At 37.3% G+C, this 7604-nt stretch overlaps 1 long non-coding RNA gene across 1 annotated transcript; it reads right to left on the bottom strand.

The window, feature by feature from the left end:
* Positions 1 to 1137: 1137 nt before the first annotated feature.
* Positions 1138 to 4545, bottom strand: LOC118014267. Its single transcript, XR_004680239.1, has 3 exons — positions 3769 to 4545; positions 3101 to 3171; positions 1138 to 1412 (listed from the first exon to the last, which is right to left on the bottom strand). It is a non-coding gene; the product is annotated as an uncharacterized LOC118014267 (long non-coding RNA).
* Positions 4546 to 7604: the final 3059 nt, after the last annotated feature.

Raw genomic sequence — 7604 nt, 5'->3', positions numbered from 1 at the left:
CTCTCTCTCAAATAAATAAATAAAATCTTTTTAAAAAATTGTTTTAGCTATTCTATTTTGTTTGTTTCCCTTATAAATTTTAGCATCAACTTATTTATATCTACAGAAACAAATCTTGCTGAGATTTAGATAAGAATTGCATTAAATTGGGGCACCTGGGTGGCTCAGTTGTTGGGCATCTGCCTTTGGCTTGGGTCATTACCCTGGGGTCCTGGTATCGAGCCCAGCGTCGGGCTCCCTGCTTGGCAGGAAGCCTGCTTCTCCCTCTCCCACTCCCCCTGCTTGTGTTCCCTCTCTCATTGTGTCTCTCTCTGTCAAATAAATAAATAAAATCTTTAAAAAAAGAATTGCATTAAATTTATAATTAATTTTGAATATAATTTATATTTTTATATGCTGAACCTTCCAATCCATGAATATGGCATATTTATTTTTAGGTGTATTTAGGTCTTCTTTTAATTCTTTCATGAGCATTTTATAGTTTTCAGCATACAGATCTTATACATGCTTTGTTAGATTTATACTTAAGTATTTCACTTTTGGAGGGTTATTGTAAATGTATTATTTTTAGATTTTTTTCATTCCCAAATGTACACTAATAGTATATAGAAATATGATATATTTTTGTTGTTATTGACCTTATATCCTTTGATCTTGCTAAACTCACTTATTAGTTCTGTATGGTTTTTGGAGATTATGTTCATATATCACTGAATTCAACTTGCTAATACTTTGTGTTGAATTTTGCATCTATGGTCCCAAGAGATATTGGTTTATCATTTCTCATAATTTTTTGCAATGTCTTTGTCTGGTTTTGATATCAGAGTAGCATTGGCCTCATAGAATAAGCTGGTAAGTATGCCTTTCTCTTCAATTTTTGTTAAGAGTTTGTGTAGAACAAACATTTCTTTCCTAAATGGCAGAATTCATCAGTGACAATCTGAGCCTGGTATATGTCTGTATGGGGGAGTTCATTATAAATTAAAAATATAAGGATATTCAAGCGATCTATTTTTTTTTTGTCACACAAAGGAAACTTTATTTGTAGCAAATAAGGAGATCACGGGAATAACTTCAAAGTGGTGACTCCCCAAATGGGGGTGAGTGAGTTTCTTTTATTTAAGGATAGGATGAATACTCAGAAAAGGAAGTTTTGTCATCACATGTAGAGGTGGGTATAAAGCAACTGATGCTTACTTAGGAAACATGCTTATACATGTACTGTATGTTATGTTAATGAGGTTTATGTTCCTCCTTGAGTGGAGATTTTAACATTATTATGAGGTAAACGTGACTATTGGACACTCCATGCTCTCTCTGCACAGGTGTGAGGGGATGGTTGAGCTCAAACTGGGTTTAGGCTGGCTGGAGCTCTTCCTGTTGTTTGCCTCTAAAAGATAAGGTTAACATTCCTGTGAAGAAGAAGAGAGGGTCATTGGGGACCTTTCTGATGACAGTTTTAACCTCATTGACCCCATGGGGCATGGTTTCAATCTCCCCTAGATTTATGATCATTCCTCAGTTTTGAAGGAATTGGGACAATGACCACTCTGGCTATGTCCTGCTAAAATGGAATGAAGTTTTGGAGTTTGAGGAATAAAACAACTTTGCACTTTGTTGGAAATCTACCCTGGTACTTGGCTAACAGTGTACATTTTGCATGGCCAAAATATTTGGAAAGCACATTTCATTATTACATATAACCCAAATTTTACTAGTCCTTGTAACATTGATTTAATCCTTTGGGGATTCCAGAAAAAGGGTCCAGTGTTTAGTATGATTAAGTTGTTCCCAGTATAATGTAGTTCTCTGACTTAATTTATCATAACTGGGGGTTATCTATAAGAATCTGTCTCATATCTGGAATAAATTTCTATCAAAAGTTCTTGTGGTGTGGTTACAGATTAACATTTTCTCTTTTGACAAGATTTTTCTTAGAAAAACAACATAGATCAACATTCTTTTCTCTTAGCTGGAACTTAACTGTTCTGTTCTGGACCATAGGTGAGAAATTTGCTCCATATCTTATGAACTGGTCTTAGTCTTGAAAATAGGTTAGTTTAACAGTTGTCTCATTTCAGGAGGCAGTCTTGCAGGTGGGCTCTCAAAATTAGGGCTATATTGTGCAAGCAATTAGGTAATTAATGAGACATTTCTATGGAAACAAAAGAAATACACAGATTAATGACTGGAGCAAATTATAAACCCAGTGTCTGAGTCCTGAGTGTTGCCAGTGAAATATTTCTAGATGTTGGGTTGGAAGCATCCTCAGTGGGAGTGGGAGCAGGCAGTGGCAATCTGATGGATTGTTTCTGGTTTGAACTTATTTGAACTCAAATGTCTCTAGTGATCTGAGTGGCCAATACAACAATAGGCATGAAGATTGTGTAAACACAGGGTGTCTGGGTGGCTCAGTCGGTTAAGTGACCAAGTCTTGATTTCAGCTCGGGTTGTGAGCTCAGGCTCCATGTTGGAGCAGTCTGCTTGAGATTCTCTCTCTCCTTCTGCCCCTCCCCCCAGGTCTGCACTCTCTCTCTCAAATAAATAAATAAAATCGTAATAAAAAAGATTGTGTAAACATGGGCCAGTGAGGCAATTTCTCTGAAGTTTACCTTAAGGTGTCTAGCTTCAGTTTTCAGGGCTTCAGGAAAAAGGGCAGTTTTAGGTCTCAGTGATTCCAAATCAAGAAAATGAAAGAAAATTGGAAACTTTAGTTTGGAGAGTCATAGCCAGATATTCAAGGAAACCAGAAGAATTCGGGATCCAGCCCAGTTTTATAGGAAACAACAAACAGTCAAAGATAATTAATCAGAACTAGAATCTAACACCTACAAAGATGTGTTATTGAAACAATTTTTCTCTAAAATCACACTCATTTCTGTCAAAGATAGCCAAATTAAGGCTAATTTTGTTTGTAAAACAAATCCAGTTTTAACAGATTTTACCTAACTATTTACATACGTGTAGCAAGAATAGTGATTGGCCATATAGGTTTCCTTAAATCTACTTTGCTGGAACTTTTCATAAGGAATTTTAGATTGAACTTTTAATAGCCTCTCAAGGCTAAGAAGCCAAGCCACATACTTGCCATCAGACTCACCTGCAATACCTGTAAATTTGGGTTACTTCTTCTTTTCCTGAGGTCCCCAAAACATCCTGAGGTTCCTGCACCTGCCAAAAAGTGACATTCTTTACTCACATGATAAAGTTGCTGGGAACTCTGTAAGCAAGGTATCAAGCCAACATCTCCAAGGGGCTTTATTGGCTTCCTAAAGTCAACCTTAGTTCTTTAAAGCTGTCTGGTCATATCTGAATCTATGTAAGTCTTTCTCAAATATGACATTCCAGTCAAAGTCTTGGTAATATAACCAGTGTTTCCAATGGTGTTCTGCTCAAGGAAAGCAGATTCTTATTGAACATACGCAAATAACTACAATTGCCATGAAAGAAAGAATACTCAATGAGAGTTTCTGAATTTTGGAGGGTTCAGGTAGGGAGAAAAGATAAATGTTCCAATTTGTTCACAAAGGAATATTTTACCAAATTTCTGTAAGTCGTAGATAGCTTAAGAGAAAATGTTCGTTTTTTAAATCTAGAAGAACAAATATTAGAGAACCAGCAATGTTTTATACAAAAGTGATAAGAACTATAGTCATCTTTCTCAAATCATTTAGTCCCATGTTACTAATTCTGTTTGAATGCAGTTTTTTCATTAGTTCCAGAAATTCTTACTCAGTTTAGTTATACAATTCTAAGGGGATGAAAAACCTGTATTTGTTGAAAGTCCTTCTCATGAATCTCCTTGAAGCTGAAACATTTTTGCAAGAGCATGAGAACAATAACTGTTAATGACAAAAGATTCAAAAATGGACATGGTTAAAGATCTGATGAGAATTCATTATAGTGTAGTTGACAATGAAATTCAGTTATTTTTGTGACACACATTTTAATAATTAGAATTTTAAGTGATGACATTATATCAGTACATATTAAAACTTTAGGAATTTCACATACTTTCTGGAACTGTTATAGCATTTACCCATACAATATAACCTATGAAGGCTTATCATCATTTGTTTGACAATGCTTGTCATGTAAATTAACATACCAAATAAACAAGTCTGATTATTCAGAAAGACTTCATTTAGAATTTGAATTTCTGGGAAATTTGTTAAAAAAAACCCAGAAGGTTTTAAAGCACATACCTAAGTAGGATCACAGATCACTATAAAATTTAATATTTTATTATCTATTTAACCAAGGTGGTGACAAGAGATTCCAAAGGCAAATATAGAGGGTTATACAGGTATTAGAGAAACTTAGCTCCTTTAATATTGAGAAGATTCAGGTTTTTTTTTTAAGTAATCAAGGACCTGTTTCCAATGACTCAGGTTGCTACTGTCTCCTTTGTCTGGGATTGTAAAGGAAGAAAGAGAGAAGTACAAGGACCAAGTATCCAGGGTGGAGATTTAAACAGGGAACAACAACAGTGTCTGGCATGCCTCACAAACACACCAAACAACCAGGTGAGGCAGAGATTTTTCTTTCAACCTCCCAGATTCTAAACTAGTCTCTGTTGGACCATTCCTTGTTTTGCCAGGCTGGGGCATCCAAGCCTCTGAATGGTCAGGTTGTGTGATCCTTCATCATAGGCTCAACTCGAATAAGTATTCAATCCCCCAGAGTACTCTGTTATTCTGGCTTGCCTAGACTTTGTGAGACAACTCTAGTTTTCCTCTAAAAGCTGTGCTATAAACCCAGCGTAACTTATCCCAACTGCGATCCTTTTGAGTAAAAAATACTCAAAGTGGCCTTTGGATTTCAGGTGAGGTCAGAACACTGGGCCAGTGTTCACAAGCACCAAGGTGAGTCCTCCAAGGAGTTGACACCAGGCCCTGGTAGCTTAACCCAGGTAACTAGAGGGCAGAACTTCAGAAGGACAAGTGTCCCATCTGAGTCACCAAATTTGTAATTGAACTAATATGAGTTTGCTCCTTGGTGAGTTACAGATAGAGACTACACCAGGTGGAGTTGTCACACGAAAGAAACTTTATTTGCAGCAAATAAGGAGATCACGGGGAATAACTTTCAAAGCCATGACTCCTCAAGTGATTTATTACTTCTTGAGTGAACCTTTTTTTTCAATTGGGAGAGGCCATCTATGATAGGACCTGAGTATCCCTTCAAGTTCTTGTTGGGTATGCCAAGAATACAAGGCCCTGAACACTCTTTGCCTTGGTCATTTCTCAGTGTTGTGTTTTCAGTGAGCAGCCTAGAAGGATGAGGTAATGTCTGTCCCTTAGACAAAGAGCAGTGGTTCACTATAAAAATGGCAAATACCCTAATCTCAGTGTTTCTGTCCTGTAATGCAGCCCATAGAATGTGTATCTATCTAGGAGTCTCATGTTTTCTGCCAGCATTCATGAACTAGTAATAGTAATAATAATAGTAAATCTCAATTAGCTTGTAAGCAGGGTAAAATTCTAGACCCTCACAGTTCCTGATAGTTTTGGCAATGAGGATGGGTGTGTGCTGTGATATGGGATATGAGATTCCCCAGTATGAAATAGAGAAAGAATGCTTTCTCCCCAGTGATGAGAGGGCCAATGTGGAAATAAGGGTTCTCCACTGCTCTATCTGTTAATGAGACCAGGAATTAGAAAAAGCCTTGTTAAAAAAAAAAAAAAAAGAAGATATTAGGAAGGGAAAAATGAAGGGGGGGGGCAGAAATCAGAGGGGGAGATGAACCATGAGAGACTATGGACTCTGAGAAACAAACTGAGGGTTCTAGAGGGGAGGGGGTGGGGGGATGGGTTAGCCTGGTGATGGGTATTAAAGAGGGCACGTATTGAATGGAGCACTGGGTGTTATACGCAAACAATGAATCATGGAACACTACATCAAAAACTAATGATGTAATGTACGGTGATTAACATAACATAATAAAATTAAATTTAAAAAAAGAAAAAGCCACTTCAAAGGTGTTTTGATTGCTGTTGAATCTCCTCTGGGTGGGAGTTTGTAGGGATGTTATCATGACAATGGGGCAGCAAGCCCTGGGACTCCAACCAAAATGCAATGAATGTTGTGACTGCTGAGTCAAAAGGCCTCCCATAAGGATATAGTGTCAGCATTGAGAATATAGAGCTTTGAGTGGAGCAAAACATTAGAAGTTCACTTGTTGAGCTTGAGCAGGTATTCACTTGAAAACAAAAGTAAATGTAAAGAAATTTCTTTCTCACTCTACACCCCCTGATCACTCTCTTCCATCCCAATCTCAAGTGATTTAGGAAACAAAAACAAAAACAAAAACAAAAACAAATATACTGGGGAATTTGTGGGGAGAGGAGGCACTCAAACTTTTATGACTGTTAGATATAAGCACCCAAGTCACCATCTTATCTGGTCCTGTGGGGTTTAAAAACATTGAGGATTACAGGAAAAACATGCAGCAGCATTTGTGGGGGCAAAAAGGTAGCAACTGGGCCTGGGCCCTTGCTGATCTATAGGAGGTTCATGGAGAAGAGACAGCACCAACTCTGGGTTAAGGAGCCAAAGGGAAAAAAGCCTCCCTGCAGCTCAGCTTTATAAAAGATATCGACAAAAATATTGCAGCATGCATCATATCTAAAAATAAGAGAATGGATACTTTCTTCTAGGATCATGAACAAGGCAAGATTGCCAACTCTCAAAATTTGTATTCAACATAGTACTGGAAATCCTAGTCAGTAGGTAAGGGAAGAAAAAGAAATAATAGGTACTGATTGCAAAGGTAGAAGTAAACCCTTTATTCACAAATGACATGATCATGTATGCATAAGATTTTAAAGAATCTATATAAAAAGCTATTTGAACCAGTAAGGTCACAAGACATAATGTCAATATACAAAAATCAATTGTATTTCTATGTACTAAGCAATAAACAATTGGAAATTGAAATTTTAAAATGTCATTTACAGAAGTATATAAAAACACTAAACATGGATGGGTCAATTGAATAAAATATGTGCAATACCTATACACCAAAAAATACAAAACATTGTTGAGATGAATAAACAGAGAGATATACCATGGTCATGTATTGGAATGTTCGATGTTTTTTAGATGTTGTGTTAATTTTCTATTGTGTGAGAAATTGCCACAAACTCAATGACTTAAAATGACACAAACTTATTATCTCATATTTATGTGAATCTGGAGTTGAGGCACAAGTTAGTTGGATCCTCTCTGTTCAGGGTCTCGCTAGGCTGGCTGAAATCAAGGTGTTGGCCAGGGCTGTGATCTCATCTGAGGTTCAGGGTCCTCTTCCAAGCTCATTGGTTATTGGAGAATTTAGTTCCTTGCAGTTGTAGGACTGAGGATCAGAGAAAGAGTTGCTGATAGGTCCTCCGAAGCACTAGAGCAAATGGGTAAGTTGGAGCTTTTCAGGGTAATCTAAAAATCCAATTACAGCAAGCAATTAAAGTAGGACTGATGGGGTTTTGGAATATAGGTCAGGTTCAGTGGAGTGAGGTCCGGAGCCGACGGCCAAGAAAGAATTCTTGAGACGTCTTTGATGCAAAAAGGTGGTTTGTTAAAGCACGGGGACAGGACCCGTGGGCAGA

Source organism: Mirounga leonina, unplaced genomic scaffold (genome assembly GCF_011800145.1).
Source record: "Mirounga leonina isolate KUSES-001 unplaced genomic scaffold, KU_Mleo_1.0 Mir_101799, whole genome shotgun sequence".
In the NCBI taxonomy this organism is placed as follows: Eukaryota; Metazoa; Chordata; class Mammalia; order Carnivora; family Phocidae; genus Mirounga; species Mirounga leonina.
This window is presented reverse-complemented; position numbering and strand designations above follow the sequence as displayed.